The 24943-nt window shown below is 44.3% G+C and overlaps 1 protein-coding gene across 2 annotated transcripts in view; it reads left to right on the top strand.

Annotated features, from left to right (window-relative positions):
* Positions 1 to 7684: 7684 nt before the first annotated feature.
* The window catches only part of SLC38A1 (solute carrier family 38 member 1), a 68578-nt gene continuing 51319 nt past the window's right edge, over positions 7685 to 24943 (top strand). Inside the window, exon 1 of one of the 2 annotated variants that reach the window (XM_067696295.1) lies at positions 7685 to 8370. The gene's annotated coding sequence lies outside the window, so the exon portion shown is untranslated. The remainder of the gene's footprint in view (positions 8371 to 24943) is intronic. The other variant, XM_067696294.1, reaches the window with a different exon arrangement.

Raw genomic sequence — 24943 nt, 5'->3', positions numbered from 1 at the left:
AGCTAAGTGTACATTTGATAAATATTTTATATAAATATTTTAATATTCCTTGTCATTTTAAGGACCTGACATTTAAATTCAATAGAAAAGAATTAGAGCTACTTAACTGTAAAGATATTCTACATATTCATTCATAATTCATTAATTGGACAAATGTTTATTGAGCTTGTATTATGTCTGAGGTGCTTGGAAACAGTTAAAAACATGCCATTTTCCTTTATGAAGCTTGCAGACCTGTGGGGAAGATAGTCTCTGAATAAATCATTTCAATGGGTTTCAGAGACTGCCAACTCAGGCAAGTGACTTCTAAACTGTTGTGGAGAGATTATGTGGCCAAGAGTGGCTGGAGGGAGACCAGCTAGGAGGCTCTTGTGGAAGGCTAAGGCGGGGTAACAAAGTGGGCTGCAGGGAGAAAATATTGTTCGTCCTATGTAGATGAATAGACCAATGATGGCTCTCCCTCAGCCCACACATTAGACGGCCCCCGTCAATTGCAGCATCCCAGGTATCTTGAGGAAGGAGCACAGAAGGTGACAGTGGTGCCTTAGCTAATTCGTCCCCTTTCAGTATATTGCAATGTATTGCATTTCTGTATGCTTGGTTGAGTGAATTTACAAATTATATTTTCTGTTTTATCTACTTTAACGTGTCCTCCAAAAATGGACAAAGTAGATTTAAAAGATTCCTCTAAAGAAATTTCAGCTGAAAAATAATAATAATTCAAGCCTAAGGAAATAAGAAAAAGTAGAGCTGACACTTTCACCCCTGTAGAGAGCTCTTTGGTCAGCCACATTGCAAGGTAAAGCAATGACCATCTAATCAAATGTGATAAGAAGTCCATCAAAACAAATTCAGAATTATCAAGTAGGGCCCATGGCTCACTTCCATAACCATGAATGATGATCTTCATCTAAGTGTATCTTTGTAGAGTAACAGTGAAAAAATAAATCTTTGTCAATTAGGATTAAGAACTGAACAGCTTGATTTGATAAGTATAGCCAACAGTACACTGCCTCCATTGGGTCCCCGTGTCTCTGTGAGGTCCCTTTTCCAGTTATGACAGCCATTAAATTCAAGAGTCAAAATTAACCAAATTTGGAATCAGACTCGTGAATTGCTGTATGACAGAGTGTTAGACTAAGATTTTAAAAATAAAGTATATTGAATTAAACTTATCTCACTAAAATGTTAATATTTTAATAATAATTAGAACTATATTTTAGTAATAAAAAATATTAACAAATAAGTGTCAAATACTGCTATTTAAGTTTTGTGAATGTTTTTAATGCATATAATAAACAGGACAGTAATACAGGTGTATTACTGACAAGTATATACAAGTACATATTATGTTGCAGAAGTAAAATCAAGATGTTTTTAAGGATGAGGTACGTTATCAATGCCTTTTGAAGAGAACTTTTCTCAGAAGTGTGTTACTAGAGGCTCATACTAGTTATGGCTGTAAGGAGTTAGGAAAAGGAACAAATGCTACGAGTATTTAGAAGGTGGAGTGATAGGACTAGTGATTATTCCTTTGAAAATGCTCACTGGATCATGTCCATCACCCCCTCCCTATTAAAACCCTCAGCATAAAGAGGATAGAATCCAAGCAAGGCTCATGTCTTCTGGGAAGGCTCCTCTGATTCCCAGCCCAGTGCATGTGCCTCTGTTACCCTAGAGAGTCATACTGAGTCCTTTTCCTCACAGCACTTCTCTCCATCTATAAATCGTACATTCACTGGTGAGATCATTGTGGAATGTTGGTCTTTCCAAGCTCCATGAAAGACTCGCAGAATGCCTGGCACTTAGGAAATGTTTGTTCAAAGAATGCATCAATTGGATATGAAGGGTGAAGGAGACACTAAGATACTCCCCTACCTCTTGCCTGAGCTGCTGTGACCACGATGGTACGGTTTCCCAAGATGGGTTCTATGGGGGAGAGGAGAGTTTGGGTTGGGCGAAGAAAGGATGAGTTCAGTTTTGGACATGTTACATCTGAATCAAAAACTTGAGTATTTTATCTTAGAAGTACATATATGTGTGTGTGTGTAGTTAGTTATAAACATATCAATAAATCTCTTATTAAAATGACCCCATTTGTGATTACGAAATAGCATTGGATGTCTAAAATACAACTGAATAAATAGTCCTTCAAAATCAAGCACACTGAAAATTACTGGGTTTTTCCTATTTTAAGAACAATTACTTCGAAAAAAACATTTTAGTAAAGCGTGTGACTCTTCTCAAGTAATGAATAGAGTTCTTCCCCTTTTATTGCTTCCCAGACGGAATAGAAAAAACGAAGACAAAAACCAACCCTTCCTCCCCAAAGCTACCTTTTCAGCAGAGAAGACAAAAATTATATTTCTGCCCAGCAAGATTTTAGCATCAAATAGCCCCCCCCCAACTTCCCGAGATGACCCTGCCCTCGTCCTGGCCTGAACTAGCTCACGCTAGGCATCTGTGGCTTCAGATTCTTCTGCCTTCCGATCTTGTCATTCACTTTCTCATTTTCTCATCTATATCCCCACTTCCCTTGATGCCTTTCATCACTTACTATCACTTTGATTTCTCTCACTCTGGGATGAAGATCCTTTCTCCAGCTGTATTGCCTTCGGACATCCAAACTAATAAGAAACCAAAAGTAACCACATCGGATCAGGACTAAGGAACAGTCAGCCCTGTATTCTGTTTCCCACAGTATCTCTACAGAGGGTTTATAGGTCTCCCCTAGCCTAGACACCTGAGTATTTACTTTTGATCTGTCATTTATGAATTTATGTTATCCTTGCTTTGAATGAATACTTTCAAACATGCTTTTTACCTTTACTTGCCTGATTCCAAAGCCTGTGCCCTTACCTTCTGTGCTATTTGTGAACATCTCTGTGCATTATTTTTAGGATGCAGACTCCCAGAAGTGACACCAATGGGATCTAAGTTCTTCCTATTTATTGTCAAATTATTTTCCGGTAGTTAGTATTATTATTTATTAAATACCTGAAATAAGGTGTGACTTACTTTAAGTGTTTACACATATTAACAAACATATTTCATATAACTGTATAAGGTAGGTATTATTGTTTATTTCCATTTTAAAGATGAGGAAACTGAGGCACAGAGAAGTTAAGCAACTCATCAAAGGCCACAGACGTAGTAGGCTGTGGAGCCAGAATTAGAACTCAAGAAAATTTGGCTTCAGAGCCCACATTCTTAATCACTAAATTGCTACCTCACATAAAGTTGTGCTAACTTACACTGGCACCATTAAAAAGTATAGATGTGATATTCGATTTGGGAACACTTCTACTTTTTAATTAATACATTTCTTATGTAGAGCCTAAACTGCGCTTTCTCACTTTAACAGTAAGGTTTGGAGTTAACCTGAAGGACTAACTATTCTCTAATAAATACCTTGCCTCCTTAGTCCCGTAGTGGGAAGAATGGGAGTAGAGGTGTGGGCTTGACAGCTGTTTCGGTATGGAGTGAGCATTAGAGAATACTTTGTGCCTATAAACGTGGGCTTTGAATATTCATTGTCTTGTGCTTATTTCTGCAAAGTGTGCAGAACGGTAACAGATACCATTTATTGTGCACTTATTATGTGCCAAGCACTGTGGTGAATACTCCGGAGACACAGAGTCATTCGATCATCAGATGGGTCTCATTACCTCATTTGGTAACATGCTAGGGAGATCCACTCAAGTTGACCTGCATAACAATGCATACACGTCGGGTAAGTTAGACATTAAACTTCTGGGACTGATCATTGGCCCTGGTTCTTTAGTTGAGCTTAAACGAATGAAACTGTATTGCCATATAGTCACAATACCTAACAAACCCCAGTCCCTGCTTCCCTAACTGTGACCCTACAAAGCTGACCTGGGCTGAAATCAGAAACAATGGACATTTTTTTAAGAAGCCTGCTCTGGGATTTTAATTTAAATTCAGTTTAGAATCAGCGGGAGTTGTTGACCTCCTGCCAGAGCCAGTTACAAATCTGATGAGGTAGAATGTCCATCGCAACGCTGGCAGAGGTGACAGCAGGCCCTGTCACAGTGCTACCAAGGGGGTAGGAAACATGGTACCACATATCTGCAGAAGGATAGGCCAGACAACTGGGGACTCTTTTCGTTGCAAATTTACTTTTTGCTCTGGCTGCTTTAACTAACTCTTATTGTCAAAATATTGTCATCTATGGATGAGCTCCAAGGAACATCAAAGTTGGTAAAAAAGGGTTAATCGGGCAAAGAGATGTGATTGCATCAGTCAAAAGAAGCACTAATAATTTTAAAGACCATCTGTTGTTTTAGGGCAGACCCTATGAATAGGAGTAAAAGACTGATTTCAAAATAAATAACTTAGTTTCTAATGAGGCAAGATTTTTTTCAGATGGCTGTACTACTTCTGTCACAAATAGGAAGTGCTCAGGACACTTAGACTGTAATAACCGCACCAATTGACATTTCTGTTTTCATCATTGTCAAAATTCAGACTGCCCTATAACCAGTTAAAAAGGAAAACAGCTATACATATTCAGAAGGTAGTTTTGATCCTATTTCAAAATTCATGCACAAGAAGTCTACTGGTATTAGACCAGATATATTTAGACAGCTTTGAAAACCCATGGAGGAAAGCACCTTTTCTCTGTAAGCGCACAGCTGTCCTATTGGGCAACCCAGATGGAGAAGAGGTACAACTGGGTGAGTACAGGGTGAAGCTGGGATGAGAGCAGATGTGGCTCAAGTTCAGGCTGAATCTGCTTTGGGAAGCGATTGATCTTTCTTCACAAAGCTGCCCCTCCTTCCTGGAACCATCCAGAAAGGGCCTATGGAGCTACTAGAAAACTCCCAGGTGACCTGAGGTGATTCAGTTCTCCTTTCACACTAGAGCTTCCTGCTCCCACCTCCCTTTCAGATACAGAATTTTTCTTTTCTCAGTTCCATAGGGCAGTCCACAGTATAACCCATTAAATGTGTCCTGACTACCTGAATATCTTTTGGGGAAATCTAGCTACTCAATTGCAAAGGTCCACAGTAACATTAGATCCAAATGACAATGCTCTTGGGGCTCAGAAACCTATTACAGAGCAAACTGACTCCTGAGGTCTCTGGCAATAGGGAAGTGGTCCCCATGTGAAGGCAGAGGGGCCTGGGATTTGTCCTACCTCTTTGGAGGACCTCTTTGGAGGACCTGCCTTTGGTCCTCCAAAGGCGGCTGTTCCAGCATCGGGGAACATTTTAGAGCCAGGCACAGAAAACTGGCTTTGGCGTCAGCTCCGGATGTAAGACTAGATATGCCAATTAGAGCTGGGTGGACTTGGAATCAATTTCTTAACCTCTGAATCAGGGGGTAGGATGGTCTGCAACCTCTTAGGAATGATGTGAGGACTAAACGAGAGACCATCTGTAAGGTGCTTATCCTGTTGCTTATCTCTCGGGAAGCACACAGTGAATAGCAGAGTCATCATCACGACACCCCTTTCCCCCATTTGAGACCACAGCAATTGGGTTTAAGTGCTGGGCTACTGAAAGGACCGCTGAAAGGAAGTTTCACCTACCAGCAGTTTTGGAGGAAAAGCCCCACTGCAGTGACCAGGCACTTGTCCTGAACACCACCCACACTCTCCTTCCCCGCAATCCTCCCCACGGCAGCTTCTTCACTTCAGCCTCCATGTTGATGTCTACCCTTCAGTTCCAGGTTGTCAACTAAAAGCCAGAGGAGGGGTGAAGATCTTCGCACACTCAAGGCCCAAGAGTGTCTACCTGCAAATGGTCGTAGCATCATGGTTAAGCCTGAGTGTGGATTTTGAATTCAGGCCTGAATGGGAACCACTTCCCTCACGTCCCCTTTCACCACTTACTGTCTTAAGTGAACGTGGCCAACTTAGCCTCTTCAAACCTGCTTTCTTGTTTATACAAACAGGATAATACCGAATTGAGTAGTTGAAAGGATTACATGTAATAATATTTATATGTAAAGTGCTTAGCACAGTAATTGGCAAGGAGTGAAGCCCAACTCATCATTATTGAATCCAATTTTTAAAATGCTACTTAACTGCAGTCTTTGGTGCACAGAAACTAGCAAATAAGTTAAAACTGTAATCAAAAGATAAGCTTGCGATCAGATGCTCTCCAAACACTGGTGAATACACATGATGATAAAAAAGGTAACCATTTCAACTGGCTTATGGAGCTATGCTCACAATCTACCTACTTTGCCTGTTCAGATTTCCTACCTTAGTCATAAGAATTATCTCTGCCAGGCAAGGTGCACACTACTTATAATTAGTAATTTCATCTTAAATTAGCTTCCTCTAGGAGGGAAGAGGGAGAAGAACCAACTTTCTGGTGACCTGTAGAATATCACTATGAGATGATACTAACTCTCTTTTTTACAAATCGGGAAACATGACTAAAGACAAAAGTTAAGCAGACAAGGGACGCAGTGTTTGAGGCAGAATTTGATGGCAGGTCTGTCTGAACGAGGCTGCCCGGTATCTTCCCTTCTGTTTGCACTGCCTTTCCATTTCTCAAGTTTATTCAAGAGCTGGCCTTCAGAGTAGAGTTCTCTGATAGCCATTCTTGAACTAACGAAGACTGGACGGAACGAGGCTTTTAGTCAGTTACGAGGAGTTTGGTTGTATTCTCTCCTTTCCAGCGGTGACTAAAAAGCCATAGCCACTCGGTCACAGAGGCTACTCGGTCGGCCCCCTTGAAATGCTCCAGGTAGATTAATTTTTGACAGATGATTCACCTTCCCTTTCCTGTTTTGATGGAACACGGAGACGGAACCGTTCCCGTCAATAAAAGGCTCGAGTTTCCACCTCGCAAATTCGCGCTGTGCTGACAGTCTAATTGGCTGACGCGCAGGTGGGATTTCCTGTCGCCATTTTAAGGAAACACACTCCCCGGCAAGGAAGTGCCCAGTCAGTTCAAGGGGGCTGTGCCTGGAACAAAGAGTGAGCAAAAGAAAGGGAAATGGGCCCAGCTGTCCCAGGCCCCTCCATCCTGCGCCCTCGCTCCCCGCTGGCCCCCGACTTGGAGCGCCGGGCTCCCTGAACCCCGACGCGCCGAGCCCGGAGCGGAATCACGTGGGGTCTCCCCGCCGGGCCAGAGTGCACCCGCAGTTCAGCAAAACCACCCAATCCCCAAACAGAGCCCCCCAGAACAGATCTCGGGGAGGGCTGGCGAGGTGTGCGGGTGTTGGATCCGGAAGACAGGAGGTGCCTCCCACTGCGGGTTGCGGACAAAGGGTTTCCAGAGGTGCAGCGTTCCCCGCTGCCCCAGCCGCTTCGGCTCCCTCCCTGCCGACCCCGGCCATTTCGGCGCCTTCCCGGGGGAGCCGACAAGCCGCTCCCTCTATACCCGCGGCTCCTGCGCCGCTAGCGGTTCGCGGGGCTGCGCGCCGACCAGCCACTCCCACGGCCAACCTCACGCGGCGCCCTTCCCACAATGCAGCTCCCCTCGCTCCCGCGACCCGGCCCGGCCTTGGCGCTGACCCCAAAAGCGCCCCCCCAGTCCCGCAGGGCGCAGCCTTCCTCTCCTCCTTCCGCGCCCCCCAAGCCGCCCCCACCTCCTCCATCCCCGAGGGCTCTCCAGCCGCCGCCGCAGCTGGGCTCTGGGCTCGCTGCCAGGCCCCAGGGGGGCGTGGGGCAGGTGTCCAGGCTGCGCGCAGCCTCTGCTCCCGGTGCCACTGCCGGCGCGCCCCGCACACGCACGACCCGCAACCCCTCCCTCACTCCTCCCTTCTTCCCGAATGCTCAGTCTCCGCCGGCCGCGGTCGCTGCATCCTCGGCGGGCGGTGACAAGGAGGTAGCAAGGGGCGGCCGCCGGCAGAGGCACCATGTGACGGGCACCGCTGAGTGACACGCAGCTTCGGTTAAAGAGCGGGCGTGCAGGAGGGGAGGCGACGGCACGCTGGACGCGGAGGAATAGCCTGACTTTCCCAGCTAAACCATCACGAGCCATGGATGCACAGGGGCGACGCGCCCCCCAATAGGAGAATGACTGCGATTCGAGACCCTCGGCGGCCGAGCATGTGGATGTAAGTGCGAGGCTGGCGAGCACCGTGTGGGTGGGGGTTGGTGGTGGGGGGAGATTCTGATGCAATCGGCTCCGAAAGGAGGAGAGACAGGAGAGCGCGGGCTGGGGCAGCCACGCCGCTCCGCCTGAAGGTCGCCGCCCTTCACCTTCCTCGGAAATCCGCCACGCCACGCTGAGCCTCCCTGCCCAGACCTCACTGACGGAGGCCACCTTTCCTCCGCTGAGGCAGCCAGACCTTGACACAAAGGACGTCGCACGGCCGGGGGAAAATCCCGGAAGGGCGGATACCTTGACGTCTCCTTTTGCCACTTTTCCTTTATTGCCCGAGGTAAGGTGATTTCGCGTTCCCGGGGAGAGCTGAGGGAGCGGCGGCGGGGAGGAAAGGGATGTTTTAGATGTGAGAGGAGGCGGTAATGCAGAAGTCATCCATGCGGCGAGAAAGGAAGGAGTGCGCGGCTGTGCCGGATGCGTTCGGATTTTGCTTTTAGGAAAAGTCCAGATCCCCGGTTCTCCTGACCGCCCACGACAGTGTAAGGAGGTGCCAGGGCCCCTTATTTCACCTTTGCATGGGCTCTGGCTTACTTTTGGAGTCTGTTTTCTTAGGGACAGATTGTGGCACCAGATCTGGTTCAGTCACACGGGGGTTAGGGACCACGAGGGTCTGGAGAGCCCGGCCGAGGTGAGGGCGCGACTGCATACCCGACGAGTGTTTGAATGCCGGGCAGTTGCGGGGAATTTCCTGTGTCCGCAGGGCCCCGAGGAGGGCATGTGATGTCCTCGGGACTGTGTGTGCGGCCGTCTGGGTCTCGGGGACTGGCCGCGGGTCGGGGAGCGGAGGCGCGGAGCCCGAGTAAACGGGAGCACGCTTGCCGGCCCTTCTCGAGCTCTGCCCCGCTCTCAGTATGAATAGGAGTGGGAGGATGCGGGTCGTGGGGTGGAGGTGAGGGGGTGATTGCTAAAGGATGCTGGCAGTGACTCACTGCCCTTTCCCGCCCCAAAGAAGTTCTTTCCCAAATGAAGAAGGAGAGAAAGAGAGAAGTGCCACTCTGAGAGCTGGGATCCGCTTCAGCTGGCGAACAAAAGGCCACCGCTTGCGCGGGGCGCGGGCGCGGACAGTCCTCGCCTGCACTCCCACCTCCTCCCTCCACCCCCGCATCTCGCTCGCTTCCCTAAACGTTGCCACAAAAGGCCTTTAACCTCGCCGCGGCCGTGCCCGGAGGAAGGTGTTCCTTCGCCCTGGTGCGCGTCCCCGCCCCGCACCGTAATCCGCCTTCCGGAGCATCGGGCTCCTCAGCGCCCACTGGGACCTCCAGGTTACAGGGCGGCCTGGGCGCCGCTTCCCTGCGGAATCGCCCGGCCCTGGGTTTGGGCTGAACTGTAGTCAGAGATGGTACAAGTGCATATGGCGGCAAAAGGAATTTCGCGGTAAGCGCGTCACGGAGTTTCGGGTGCCTTTCACAGGCTGTCTTCGGCTTAGGAAGGTGGTGCTACAATTTTGAGAGTCCTTTGTGTCTCACTCTGCGGCGCGGACCCGGTTTTTATTGCACTGGTTCTACGGTGAAAACCTAACTGGCACCAGGATCACATACTTCCGCATACAAATCCCTGGTGATGTATTTCATGAGTGAAAAAAGACCCGAGAGCTAGGAAACAGGATTTATTTGCATTTGGAAAGGAATCTGACATCTCTGCCGTGGGTTTAAAAATTTTTAATATAAGGGGGAGGAGAGAATAAATCTATGGTTTGCAGACTGCTGGGCCCAACAAGGCTGTACTTTGTCACCTTGATAGAAGAAACTGTGCAGCAACTCGTGCTTCTTCTGACGTCAGAAGGACAACTGAAATAAAACCTGAGCCAGGCGGCTGGCTGGCCTCATTGTTAAATATCTCTCGCTGGGTGGGTATTCCTGAAATCTATGCGAAACAGCCGAGTCAGGGCTCAGATCCATGGTGGGCTCCCTGGATTTCGGGTTGGACCCCAATCTCAAAATGGCTTTACCCTTCAGAGTTAATTCAGTGTTCAGTATGTCGCCGTAGGCATCGAGAAACTCACCTAGTTTGGCTCGAGGTCTTAACCTTGACGTTTATTCACTTTTTTTTTTCCCCTCCAACATATTCAATGAGTTTTTCCTACTGAGGGTTTATGTGGCAGTTAGCAGCTAGCAAGATAAAGTTCCTGCTTCTGTGAGACTTCCATTCTCCTGGGGGAAACAGACAATAAATGTACCTATAAATGAATTTTGGAGATTTGTTCCAGCAATGAAGAAATAAAACAGGATCATGTGATGGGGGAGGGTGCTTGAAACAGATGACCCTCTAGGAGGGCCTGTGTGAGAGGGGACATTTGTCCTGAGACTAAGAGTCCAGGAACCTGGTTATTGCTAGGCCGTCTTTTCCTCCCTCTGGGTGATACTTGAGGGCAAAGACCAGTCTAATTCATTACTGTTCCCCTAATGCCCAGCACAGAGTAGCTGCTTAATAAATGCCTGTTGCATTGAGACCTTGGCCAAAACATCTTGTTCAGCACTTTGTGCTACTGTTGACCATCGCTTTCTTTCTGTATCTCATTATTTGTTCCCCTGTTAAGTTGAAACATCAGAGTCTTTTTCTACTCTGCTTCTTCTTCTCTCTTACCTTCTCTCCGCTTCTGAGCAGTTACCAGGTGCTGCAAATGCTCCAGAAATCTGTTTTTTCATCTCCATTCCCACTGCCCGGGTTCAGGTCTCTGTTATCTGCCCTAGACAGGGCAATTGCAGCGGTCGCTTGGGATACAAGAACGGTGAAACGGACATTGAGGTGCCCCGAAGAAACCAGCGCTCAGAGGAGCAGATGCAAGCACAGCGCGTGGTAAAGAGTGAAGTAGCCAGCAAAGGAGGTGTGATGGGCTTCTAGCTGATCTCTGTACCAAGCTCTGCTCCCCTAATTCAATCTCGACACTTCCATGTGATCTATGTTTTCAAAACTCATTTCTAAAACTCATCTTGCTTCTGAAAACCTTCAGTGGGTTCCAGTTGCCTACAGTTAACGTCTAAATTCCTTAGCTGGGCGCTCGGGACCCTCCACAATCCTCGCCTCTTTCTCCCAGTTCACCCTATACCCTTCCTTTCACTTTTCTGCCTCAATATTGATGTTGATTCCAAACTGGAATGCCTACTGAAATGCTATATATTTGTGAAGGCTTAGCCTAAATGCCACTTTTCTACCTCATCAAATGTGTCCACTGATCCCCTCACCTTTAAATAAAGATTTATCTTTCACTTTTTGCACCATCATCAGTCCAGGTGATGGAAGGTGGAGGATAAGGACATACACTTTGAATCAGTCCCAGGTCTCCAGCCTGGGGACCTTGAGCAAGTTTTGTGTTTTTTTTAGCATTGCTGAGCCTCATTTCCCACCCCACCCCCCATTTGTTAAACGTGGTGGTAGTGGTATGATGAGTTATTCAGAAGGTTTAATGAGGATAATGGTTGTGCAGTGCTTGGCACAATGTTAGCGGTCCATATATATTGAATTAAAAGGGACTTCAGGTTTCTCATCTATCAGAAGAGATGGGGGAAGCTGATCAGGAAAGTTCCCCTTACCTCTAATATTCAATGAATATTTAATCATTTGAAAATACTCTGAAAATAATACCTTAATGGAAACTACCTGAATGTTCTCAGTCCCTGGGAGAATGTGCATCTATGAAAGGTGGTGGAAGGAAGCACATTCCAAAAAGCATCATAGATTTCACAGAAGGACAACTTAGAACACTTACCCTAAATTGAGTCTTTTAAAAACAGTGAGGCGGATGGACCTAGAGTCTGTCATACAGAGTGAAGTAAGTCAGAAAGAGAGAAACAAATACCGTATGCTAACACATATATATGGAATCTAAAAAAAAAAAAAGGTTCTGATGAACCTAGGGACAGGACAGGAATAAAGACACAGACATAGAGAGTGGACTTGAGGACACGGGGAGGCGGAAGGGTAAGCTGGGACGCAGTGAGAGAGTGGCATGGACATATGTACACTACCAAATGTAAAATAGGTAGCTAGTGGGAAGCAGCTGCATAGCACAGGGAGATCAGCTCGGTGCTTTGTGACCACCTAGAGGGGTGGGATAGGGAGGGTGGGAGGGAGACACAAGAGGGAGGGGATATGGGGATATATGTATGTATAGCTGGAAAAACTAACACAACACTGTAGAACAATTATACTCCAATAAAGATGTTAAAAATAAATAATAAAAAATAAATAAAATAAGGGAAGGGTTAAGTATGATAAGAAAAAAAAAACATTGTTACACTTATTTCTGGAAGTTGATCACATTTTATTCATCGGTTTTTCTACTCACCTCCTGTGTGTTAAGGTTACTACTAAGCATAAAGGAATTCAGTGATAGGGAAGCACCATGGTTTGGGGAAACTTTGCAGGCAGCCATGTTGCGATCAAGGAACTCTGCCTCAGGTGAAGCTACAGTGTGTCTTTGCCAATAACTAGCTGGGTCCACTGGGGCAACTCAGTTAACATTTTTTTTTTTTTTTTTTTTGCGGTACGCGGGCCTCTCTCACTGTTGTGGCCTCTCCCGTTCCGGACGCGCAGGCTCAGCGGCCATGGCTCACGGGCCCAGCCGCTCCGTGGCATGTGGGATCTTCCCGGACCGGGGCACGAACCCGCATCCCCTGCATCGGCAGGCGGACTCTCAACCACTGCGCCACGAGGGAAGCCCCAGTTAACATTTTTAATGCCTCGTTTTCTCATCTGTCCAATGCCGATGATAGTGTCCAAGCGGCCAAACTCACAGAGTTGTGAAGGTAGAATGAGAACAGAGGTGAGAACATCCTTGAACAAGTTAAAAGAACTCAAGATGATAGTCGTCTGGAGTTAAACACACTGCTAATCGGCAGTTTTAGGAGACGGGTAGAGATGAACGATTCTCAACGTGAGCGTCACATTAGGCTCACCTCGAGTCTTTTAAAAGCTACCAGTGCCCAGACTCCATTTCCAGAGATTCAGATTTAGTCATCCTGGGGCAGAGTCCAGACATAGGAACTTAAAAAACAAAAAACAAAACAAAAACAATAACAACACCAGGGATAATTCTCATACGCAGTGGTTTAGATTTAAAAGCAAGCAAAACAAAAGCAGACATTAAATGAAGACTTCCATATATTGTTTGATAAAGTCTTGGTAATGTGAAATTATGAGCCTGACCGGCTTTTCCCCTGACTTGGCAAAGCTCACCAGTTGTTGACATCTTGGAGTCACAGCCTCAGGTTACAGTTTATAACCTGAATTTTCCCGGGCGTAGAAGCCCATCCAGTGATGCAGCCAGGGCCAAATAAAGATTTAATGTGTGGGTCTCAGTTTCCATGTCTTAGGAATGATGAAGATGATTGGAAAAGAGACAACGGAAAGGAAAAGGAAAGGGAGAGGTTATGGCCCAAGGTCGGGGAGGGGGAGGCTCTGAGTTGGGAGAGCAGCAGGACAGAGCACAGAGGAAAAGCTGGGCTTGGGTTATTGAACTGGTTTTGTTTATGTTGCAAACTGGTGGCTGCAGAAGCAAATGAAACCTGTGGGTAGATTTTGTGGGACCTCCATGTTCTCTTAAAATTGTTTGGAATTAGTTGTCAGCATTTAAGTACAGTATCAGAATTTCACTTAAAGCCTGGGGATTTCTGGCATTTCTTGAAAAGAAACCAAAAGATCTGTCTTACTTTTACTGAAATAGATGAGACACATGTTCTCCAGTTTCTTGTGCCCAATCTGCTTTGCTCATTCAGCTTACCAACTTGGGCTCCTGCTGCATTTGTTTTTAAACCCTTAGTATTGGATCGGCCAAAAAGTTCGTTCGGGTTTTTCCATACCATCTCACGGAAAAACCTGAATGAACTTTTTGGCCAACCCAATGTAATCTGTAGCTCTTAATGTTGGCAGCACATTAGAATCCCCTGCAGAGCATTTAAAATATCCATGCTTAGATTCCATCCTAGACCAAGTGAATCAGAAACTGGTGTGCGTTAGGGGGGCAGGTTATCACTGTTATTTTTCTAAAACTCCCAAGGTGATTTCTATGTGTAGTCAGAACTGAGTACTCCTAGTCTAAGTCACCTATTCAAAAGACTTGTCCACAAGTCCATCTTCTTATCTCTGAAATGAAAGTGATTCATTAAGAAACAGTCTACAGAATCATAAATTCAGAGGATTTTAGAAGTGGGAGAGATCTTTGAGAGTGCATCAGTTAATCTGAACTTCAGATTCTGTGTAAGACAGAGGTCCAAAGAGAAGAAAAAACTTGTTCAAGGACTATAACATCATTTGGTATTTAGTTATAGTGTGTTTTATTATATTTTCTCTTTTCAAATAATGGCACATTTTTTAATGTTTATATTTATAAATGAACCTCCTTACATGCAGTTTGAAAGCACTTTGTGGTGCTTTCAAATTGTCATTATTTCTGTTTTTCCTGGAGTATTTTGTTGGGAGTTAGCTGTCATAACAGCTAGGACTTAAAAAAAATAAACTCCTGTTTATTGTTTTTAGTTCAATAGTAATCCTTGATCACAGATATTACTATAGCAAAAACATACATGTGCAAAGAAAAAGAATTTCTCAAAGGCTGTAATATGCCAAGCTGTTTTTAAACTCTGTATGTGATTATTTAAATCCATGAATTTTCAGTTGATGAGAAAGATTTTTACTTGTGTGGTATTCACACTGCTCAAAGACACTCACTGTTTTAATTAAATCAAACTTTAGTTTTTGTAATGTAATATACAGTCCATCCTCCTATATCCAGAGTTACAGATTAACTTCATTAACTTCTAGAGTTTATTAATATTTTCTGACTTTGAGAAATCAGAATAGTTTCAAAACATCTGAATATGGGTAGGTTAACTCCCCAACATCATAGGCTGGGCATGTTGATAACAGACATTTAAAAGATCATCTAGGTGAGTCAAAGATTTTAATGTAAAAAATAAAACTGTAAAAGTTATAGAAGAAAAACATGGGAGGGAACTTCTTGGGGGATAAGGAGTGAAGGAGGCTTTTTTCCCTGTAGACTCTTTTGTACTTTATGAACGTTGTACTATGTACATGTATTACCTAGTCAAACATTTTCCAACAAAATGAAATAGTTAAATAAAAAAATAAAAATTAAGAAAATAAAAGATCATCTGGGAACCTGAACAGCCTTGTGGAGTGGTAGGAGCAGGTGCTGGGATACTGTGAATAAGACAGGACGGAGGGGGCAGTCTTTCCAGGGAAGTGAGCAGCTCGTCTCTGCCCCGTGCAGAAATGGTCAGTCTTGATCCTCTGGTGAGCTTCGTTTAACATGGGGCTTCTCACCCTCGGCACTCTTGGCATCTGGGGCCAGATGAGGCTTTGTTGTGGGCAGCCACCCTGTGCATTGTATGGTGTTTAGCAGCATCTCTCTCCACTAGAAGCCTGCGACACCCTCTCACTTGTGACAACAAAAAATGTCTCCAGGCGTGGTCAAATGGGCGCCAAAATGGTCCCCAGTTGAGAACCACTCCTTTAATACAACCCTTTCTCTGAACTTGTAGAAATCATGCCAAGAGTTCTCAAACATTCCAGGCATAGAGGCCGGGATGTTCATGATAAACACCTTCCATTCATATAGTACTTTACAGTTTTAAATGCACTTTCACGTAATTCTCACATGCCCGGATCAAATGTAAAAGAAATTAAGTGGCAGACTTAATGAAAACTGTGCTGTGGGGCTGTATGTGTTGCTTCCTTTAACTTCCCATTTTTGTTATGTTTTCCTGTGAAATTGTGTTTGTGAGGATTGCTGCTGTATTGTCTATAGACAGATTATCATAGCTTGCTTTCTCAATTTAGTCATCACCATTATTGTTAACATATTTACTATCACCGTGTGCTGGAGAGCTAAGAGGGCTGTGGTCCCTGTCCTCGAGAAGTTGAAAATGTATAATAATTAGGGAACTGGATAACTCCATAAGGAGATCATGAAAAGATATAAGAACTCTTGCTATAAGCCAGTGAGTAATCTATACAAAAGTGCTGTAAGAATTCATCACAAGTAAATAATCAGTCATGAGCTGGTCATTGGAGGAAGACCTCACAGAGAAGGTTGGCTTGAAATTAAAAAAAAAAAAAAGCATGCAAGCCAGCAAGATGGGCTTTGAAAGAAATGTTGTACTTAAATGAGCATGAGCTTGATGGGGAAGGGGTTTGCGGGAAGTATGTTAGGACCAAGATGGTGGAAGCAAAGCAGAAAACTGCTTATAAGTAGGTCCGTCACAGGAATGGAAGGTTCAGAAGGAACATCGTGGGAGAGAAATTTAAAGAGAGAGGTAAGAGCAATCTGGGCCTTGAATTTGAGGTTCCAGGGATTCAGCTATTAGGAACAGTTATGATTGGCAAGGGGAGGGTGAAGAGGAATGTGCAAGACATGAATTTTCAGGAAGAACCTGCATCTTCCTGAAGTGGGTAGGGCTCAGTAGGCAGCACGGGGGGAAGCGACTGGCCAGGCTAGGACTGGGGAGCTGGAAGGAACGAGAGGAAGGAAAGGACGGTATGAAAGAATGTTGATAGGACCTGGGGACTGATTAGATATCCGGGTTCCATGTCTGAGTGAGGAGGGGAACGAACATTATCGTGAACAGAAATAGAAAAGCTGATGTGTGAGGTCGGGTGATGTGTTCAGTGAGGCACGTGGAGTTGGAGGTCATGGCAAACATCCACGTGGGGAGGGCCGGCGGGCAGCTGGGGTCTGAAAACAATTTGTGGAAATTTTTCTGAGCAGGAGGGAACCTGAGAGATTGCCCCTCCCCTGCAGCCTTCTCAGTTTACAGATGAAGAAACACATGCCATGTTAAGTGACGTGATCATTAGCAAGTAGTATTTATGAGGAAGATCCTATTTCAAAACGCAGAGGATTTCTAGTTTTGTAAAATGAAAAGGCCTGGGGGGAAAAAGATATGAAAGATGCCCTTGCGGGGTGAAGCCTGACACTTCAGGCTTGAAACTTACAAAGGAAAGAGTTTGGAGTGTGCGGAGGACGAATGGAGGGAGAAGGGCTGCCCACACTGAGGCTGGGAGGAGGACAGGAGCTGGCAAAGGAGGCAGGAAGCAGCGTGTAGGAGGATGCGGCGAGGGGCAAGGTGGTGGAGGTCCGGAAACAGTGACCCTCCTGTGCAGGGAAGTGAAGGGATGAGGACCGAGAAAAGGCCACTTGCCTTGATTAGGAAGAGGTAGCAATAGTAGCAGTGACAGTCACCCTCGCTTACCAGAATCAGGCCGAGCATGGACCCAGTTATGGAGACTTTATAAGGACTCTGTAAGGTGGGTACTGCTTTATCTCCATTTTACAGATGAGGACACTGTGGTAAAGAGAAGTTAACCTACTTGCCCAGGGTCAGCACAGCTCCTGAAGGGTGAAGCCCGGATTTGCCAGTGGATCCTGGGTTCAGGGGAATGATGAGGTCGGGGGCAAGTTGTTCAGACTGTTTGCAGTAAAGACAGGAGGGAGGGGTGACAGTTCAAGGTTACTTTCCAGATATGAGGCTGAGCGTGACTGACAGAAGTCGGGGAAGCCAGTAGAGAGAAAGTGGGAGGCCAAGGCCTAGCAGAGCTGAGACATAAACACTGGATAAGTCATGAGTTGTTTTTTTTTTTTTTACATCTTTATTGGAGTATAATTGCTTTACAATGTTGCTTTAGTTTCTGCTGCATAACAAAGTGAATCAGCTATATGTATACATATATCCCCATATCCCTTCCCACTTGAGCCTCCCTTCCCTCCCTATCCCACCCCTCTAGGTGGTCACAAAGCACCGAGCTGATCTCCCTGTGCTATGCGGCTGCTTCCCACTAGCTATCTATTTTACGTTTGGTAGTGTATATATGTCCATGCCACTCTCTCGCTTTGTCACAGCTTACCCTTCCCACTCCCCATATCCTCAAGTCCATTCTCTAGTAGGTCTGTGTCTTTATTCCTGTCTTACCCCTAGGTTCTTCATGACATTTTTTTTTCTTAAATTCCGTATATATGTGTTAGCATACGGTATTTGTCTTTGTCTTTCTGACTTACTTCACTCTGTATGACAGACTCTAGGTCCATCCACCTCATTACAAATAGCTCAATTTCGTTTCTTTTTATGGTTGAGTAATATTCCACTGTATATATGTGCCACATCTTCTTTATCCATTCATCCGATGATGGGCACTTAGGTTGTTTCCATCTCCTGCCTATTGTAAATAGAGGTGCAATGAATATTTTGGTACATGACTCTTTTTGAATTATGGTTTTCTCAGGGTATATGCCCAGTAGTGGGATTGCTGGGTCATATGGTAGTTCTATTTGTAGTTTTTTAAGGAACCTCCGTACTGTTCTCCATAGTGGCTGTACCAATTCACATTCCCACCAGCAGTGCAAGAGTGTTCCCTTTTCTCCACACCCTCTCCAGCATTTATTGTTTCTAGATTTTTTGATGATGGCCATTCTGACTGGTGTGAGATGATATCTCATTTTAGTTTTGATTTGCATTTCTCTGATGATTAATGATGTTGAGCATTCTTTCATGTGTTTGTTGGCAGTCTGTATATCTTTTTTGGAGAAATGTCTATTTAGGTCTTCTGCCCATTTTTGGATTGGGTTGTTTGTTTTTGTGTTATTGAGATGCATGAGCTGCTTAAAACTTTTGGAGATTAATCCTTTGTCAGTTGCTTCATTTGCAAATATTTTCTCCCATTCTGAGGGTTGTCTTTTGGTCCTGTTCATGGTTTCCTTTGCTGTGCAAAAGCTTTGAAGTTTCATTAGGTCCCATTTGTTTATTTTTGTTTTTATTTCCATTTTTCTAGGAGGTGGGTCAAAAAGGATCTTGCTGTGATTTATGTCATAGAGTGTTCTGCCTATGTTTTCCTCTAAGAGTTTGATAGTTTCTGGCCTTACATTTAAGTCTTTAATCCATTTTGAGCTTATTTTTGTGTATGGTGTTAGGGAATGATCAAATCTCATACTTTTACATGTACCTGTCCAGTTTTCCCAGCACCACTTATTGAAGAGGCTGTCCTTTCTCCGCTGTACATTCCTGCCTCCTTTATCAAAGATAAGGTGACCATATGTGCGTGGGGTTATCTCTGGGCTTTCTATCCTGTTCCATTGATCTATCTTTCTGTTGTTGTGACAGTACCATACTGTCTTGATTACTGTAGCTTTGTAGTATAGTCTGAAGTCAGGGAGCCTGATTCCTCCAGCTCCGTTTTTCGTTCTCAAGATTGCTTTGGTTATTCGGGGTCTTTTGTGTTTCCAAACAAATTGTGAATTTTTTTGTTCTAGTTCTGTGAAAAATGCCACTGGTAATTTGATAGGGATTGCATTGAATCTGTAGATTGCTTTGGGAGTAGAGTCATTTTCACAATGTTGATTCTTCCAATCCAAGAACATGGTATATATCTCCATCTATTTGTATCATCTTTAATTTCTTTTATCAGTGTCTTATGATTTTCTGCATACAGGTCTTTTGTTTCCTTAGGTAGGTTTATTCCTAGATATTTTATTCTTTTTGTTGCAATGGTAAATGAGAGTGTTTTCTTGATTTCACTTTCAGATTTTTCATCATTAGTGTATAGGAATGCTAGAGATTTCTGTGCATTAATTTTGTATCCTGCTACTTTACCAAATTCATTGATTAGCTCTAGTAGTTTTCTGGTAGCATCTTTAGGATTCTTTATGTATAGTATCATGTCATCTGCAAACAGTGACAGCTTTACTTTTCTTTTCCAATTTGGATTCCTTTTATTTCCTTTTCTTCTCTGATTGCTATGGCTAAAACTTCCAAAACTATGTTGAATAAGAGTGGTGAGAGTGGGCAACCTTGTCTTCTTCCTGACCTTAGTGGAAATGCTTTCAGTTTTTCACCATTGAGGACGATGTTGGCTGTGGGTTTGTCATATATGGCCTTTATTATGTTGAGGAAAGTTCCCTCTATGCCTACTTTCTGCAGGGTTTTTATCATAAATGGGTGTTGAATTTTGTTGAAAGCTTTCTCTGCATCTATTGAGGTGATCATATGTTTTTTCTCCTTCAATTTGTTAATATGGTGTATCACGTTGACTGATTTGCATATACTGTAGAATCCTTGCATTCCCGGAATAAACCCCACTTGATCATGGTGTATGATCCTTTTAATGTGCCGTTGGATTCTGTTTGCTAGTATTTTGTTGAGGATTTTTGCATCTATGTTCATCAGTGATATTGGCCTGCAGTTTTCTTTCTTTGTGACATCCTTGTCTGGTTTTGGTATCAGGGTGATGGTGGCCTCGTAGAATGAATTTGGGAGTGTTCCTCCCTCTGCTATGTTTTGGAAGAGTTTGAGAAGGATAGGTGTTAGCTCTTCCCTAAATGTTTGATAGAATTCGCCTGTGAAGCCATCTGGTCCTGAGCTTTTGTTTGTTGGAAGATTTTTAATCACAGTTTCAATTTCAGTGCTTGTGATTGGTCTGTTCATATTTTCTATTTCTTCCTGATTCAGTCTTGGCAGGTTGTGCATTTCTAAGAATTTGTCCATTTCTTCCAGGTTATCCATTTTATTGGCATAGAGTTGCTTACAGTAATCTCTCATGATGTTTTGTATTTCTGCAGTGTCAGTTGTTACTTTTCCTTTTTCATTTTTAATTCTATTGATTTGAGTCTTCTCCCTTTTTTTCTGGATGAGTCTGGCTCATGGTTTATCAATTTTGTTTATCTTCTCAAAGAACCAGCTTTTAGTTGTATTGATCTTTGCTATTGTTTCCTTCATTTCTTTTTCATTTATTTCTGATCTGATTTTTATGATTTCTTTCCTTCTGCTAACTTTGGGGTTTTGTTGTTCTTTCTTTAATTGCTTTAGGTTGTTTATTCGAGATGTTTCCTGTTTCTTAAGGTAGGATTGTATTGCTATAAACTTCCCTCTTAGAAGTGCTTTTGCTGCATCCCATAGGTTTTGGGTCGTCGTGTCTCCATTGTCATTTGTTTCTAGGTATTTTTGATTTCCTCTTTGATTTCTTCAGTGATCACTTCATTATTAAGTAGTGTATTGTTTAGCCTCCATGTGTTTGTATTTTTTACAGATCTTTTCCTGTAATTGATATCTAGTCTCATAGCAGTGTGGTCGGAAAAGATACTTGATACAATTTCAATTTTCTTAAATTTACCAAGGCTTGATTTGTGACCCAAGATATGATCTATCCTGGAGAATGTTCCATGAGCACTTGAGAAAAATGTGTCTTCTGTTGTTTTTGGATGGAATGTCCTATAAATACCAATTTCGATCATCTTGTTGAATGTATCATTTAAAGCTTGTGTTTCCTTATTTATTTTCATTTTGGATGATCTGTCCATTGGTGAAAGTAGGGTGTTAAAGTCCCCTACTATGAATGTGTTACTGTTGATTTCCCCTTTTATGGCTGTTAGTATTTGCCTTATGTATTGAGGTGCTCCTATGTTGGGTGCACAAATATTTACAATTGTTATATCTTCTTCTTGGATTGATCCCTTGATCATTATGTAGTGTCCTTCTTTGTCTCTTCCAGTAGTCTTTATTTTAAAGTGTATTTTGTTTGATATGAGAATTGCTACTCCAGCTTTCTTTTGGTTTCCATTTGCATGGAATATCTTTTTCCATCCCCTTACTTTCAGTCTGTATGTGTCTCCAGGTCTGAAGTGGGTCTCTCGTAGAAAGCATATAGATGGGTCTTGGTTTTGTATCCATTCAGCCAATCTGTGTCTTTTGGTGGGAGCATTTAGTCCATTTACATTTAAGGTAATTATCGATATGTATGTTCCTATTCCCATTTTCTTAATTGTTTTGGGTTCGTTATTGTAGGTCTTTCCTTCTCTTGTGTTTCTTGCCTAGAGAAGTTCCTTTAGCATTTGTTGTAAAGCTGGTTTGGTGGTGCTGAACTCTCTCAGCTTTTGCTTGTCTGTAAAGGTTTTAATTTCTCCATCAAATCTGAATGAGATCCTTGCTGGGTAGAGTAATCTTGGTTGCAGGTTTTTCTCCTTCACCACTTCAAATATGTCCTGCCACTCCCTTCTGGCTTGTAGAGTTTCTGCTGAAAGATCAGCTGTTAACCTTATGGGGATTCCTTGTGTGTTATTTGTTGTTTTTCCCTTGCTGCTTTTAATATGCTTTCTTTGTATTTAATTTTTGACGGTTTGATTAATATGTGTCTTGGCGTATTTCTCCTTGGATTTATCCTGTATGGGACTCTCTGTGCTTCCTGGACTTGATTAACTATTTCCTTTCCCATATTAGGGAAGTTTTCAACTGTAATCTCTTCAAATATTTTCTCAGTCCCTTTCTTTTTCTCTTCTTCTTCTGGAACCCCTGTAATGCGAATGTTGGTGTGTTTAATATTGTCCCAGAGGTCTCTGAGACTGTCCTCAGTTCTTTTCATTCTTTTTTCTTTATTCTGCTCTGCAGTAGTTATTTCCACTCTTTTATCTTCCAGGTCACTTATCTGTTCTTCTGCCTCAGTTATTCTGCTATTGATCCCTTCTAGAGTATTTTTAATTTCATTTATTGTGTTGTTCATCATTGCTTGTTTCATCTTTAGTTCTTCTAGGTCCTTGTTAAATGTTTCTTGCATTTTGTCCATTCTATTTTCAAGATTTTGGATCATCTTTACTATCATTATTCTGAATTCTTTTTCAGGTAGACTGCCTATTTCCTCTTCATTTGTTAGGTCTGGTGGGTTTTAATCTTGCTCCTTCATCTGCGGTGTGTTTTTCTGTCTTCTCATTTTGCTTATCTTACTGTGTTTGGGGTCTCCTTTTTGCAGGCTGCAGGTTCGTAGTTCCCGTTGTTTTTGGTGTCTGTCCCCATTGGCTAAGGTTGGTTCAGTGGGTTGTGTAGGCTTCCTGGTGGAGGGGACTAGTGCCTGTGTTCTGGTGGATGAGGCTGGATCTTGTCTCTCTGGTGGGCAGGTCCACGTCTGGTGGTGTGTTTTGGGGTGTCTGTGGACTTACTATGATTTTAGACAGCCTCTCTGCTCATGGGTGGGATTATGTTCCTGTCTCGCTAGTTGTTTGGCATAGGGTGTCCAGCACTGTAGCTTGCTGGTCGTTGAGTGAAGCTGGGTGCTGGTGTTGAGATGAAGATCTCTGGGAGATTTTCACCGTTTGATATTATGTGGAGCTGGGAGGTCTCTTGTGGACCAGTGTCCTGAAGAAGAAAGAAAAAAAGAAAGAGAGAGAGAGAGAGGGAGAGAGGGAGGGAGGGAGGAAAGAAAGAAAGAAAGAAAGAAAGAAAGAGAAAGAAGATAAAGTAAAATATAATAAAGTAAGATAAAATAAAATAAAGTTATTAAAATAAAAAATAATTATTAAGAAAAAAATGTTTTTTTTAAAAGAAGAAAAAAAAAAAACGGATAGAACCCTGGGACAAATGGTGGAAGCAAAGCTATACAGACAAAATCTCACACAGAAGCATACACATACACACTCACAAAAACGAAAAGGGGAAAAAATAATAAATCTTGCTCTCAAAGTCCACCTCCTCAATTTGGGATGATTCGTTGTCTATTCATGTATTCCACAGATGCAGGGTACATCAAGTTGATTGTGGAGATTTAATCCGCTGCTTCTGAGGCTGCTGGGAGAGACTTCCCTTTCTCTTCTTGGTTCTCACAGCTTCTAGGGCTCAGCTTTGGATTTGGCCCCGCCTCTGCATGTAGGTCGCCAGAGGGCGTCTGTTCTTAGGTCAGACAGGACGGGGTTAAAGGAGCAGCTGCTTCGGGGACTGTGGCTCACTCAGGCCCGGGGGGAGGGAGGGGTACGGAGTGCGGGGCAGGCTTGCGGCGGCAGAGGCCTGTGTGACGTTGCACCAGCTTGAGGCACACCGTGCGTTCTCCTGGGGAATTTGTCCCTGGATCACGGAACCCTGGCGGTGGCCGGCTGCACAGGCTCCTCGCAAGGGGGTTGTGGATAGTGACGTGTGCTCGCACACAGGCTTCTTGGTGGCGGCAGCAGCAGCCTTAGCATCTCATGACCGTCTCTGGGGTCCGTGCTTTTAGCCGCGGCTCGCGCCCGTCTCTGGAGCTCCTTTAAGCAGCGCTCTTAATCCCCTCTCCTCGTGCACCAGGAAACAAAGAGGGAAAGAAAAGTCCCTTGCCTCTTCGGCAGGTCCAGACTTTTCCCCCAGATTCCCTCCTGGCTAGCCGTGGCGCACTAGCCCCTTGCAGGCTGTGTTCACGCTGCCAACCCTAGTCCTCTCCCTGTGCTCTGACCGAAGCCCGAGCATCAGCCCCCAGCCCCGTCCGCCCCAGCGGGTGAGCAGACAAGCCTCTTGGGCTGGTGAGTGCCGGTCGGCTCCGATCCTCTGTGCAAGAATCGCTCCGCTTTGCCCTCCACACCCTGTTGCTGTGCTCTGCTCCGCGGCTTCGAAGCTCCCCCCGCCGCCTCCCGCAGTCTCCGCCCGCTAAGGGGCTTCCTAGTGTGTGGAAGCCTTTCCTCCTTCACAGCTCCCTCCCACTGGTGCAGGTCCCGTCCCTATCCTTTTGTCTCTGTTTATTCTTTTTTCTTTTGCCCTACCCCGGTACGTGGGGAGTTTCTTGCCTTTTGGGAGGTCTGAGGTCTTCTGCCAGCCTTCAGTAGGTGTTCTGTAGGAGTTGTTCCACGTGTAGATGTATTTCTGGTGTATCTGTGGGGAGGAAGGTGATCTCTGCGTCTTACTCTTCCGCCATCTTCCCCTCGTCCCCCAAGTCATGAATTTTGTGTAAGAAGAGAGAAAACACCTTTTCTTATGAGAGTGCTTACTGGGTCCCAGCCTTTCACTACTGAAGGCCATTCCCCGCCTCCCGAGGACCCCAGGTTTTCAAAGACTATCAATTTTAAGCTTTTTTTTAGTTGAAGTATAACTCTCTATCCTCTAGATACAGAGCTGGAC

The sequence above is a fragment of the Pseudorca crassidens genome, chromosome 11 (assembly GCF_039906515.1).
Source record: "Pseudorca crassidens isolate mPseCra1 chromosome 11, mPseCra1.hap1, whole genome shotgun sequence".
NCBI classification, from domain to species: Eukaryota; Metazoa; Chordata; class Mammalia; order Artiodactyla; family Delphinidae; genus Pseudorca; species Pseudorca crassidens.
Note: the sequence above shows the minus strand (reverse complement) of the source record. Positions and strands in the feature narration are given on the sequence as shown.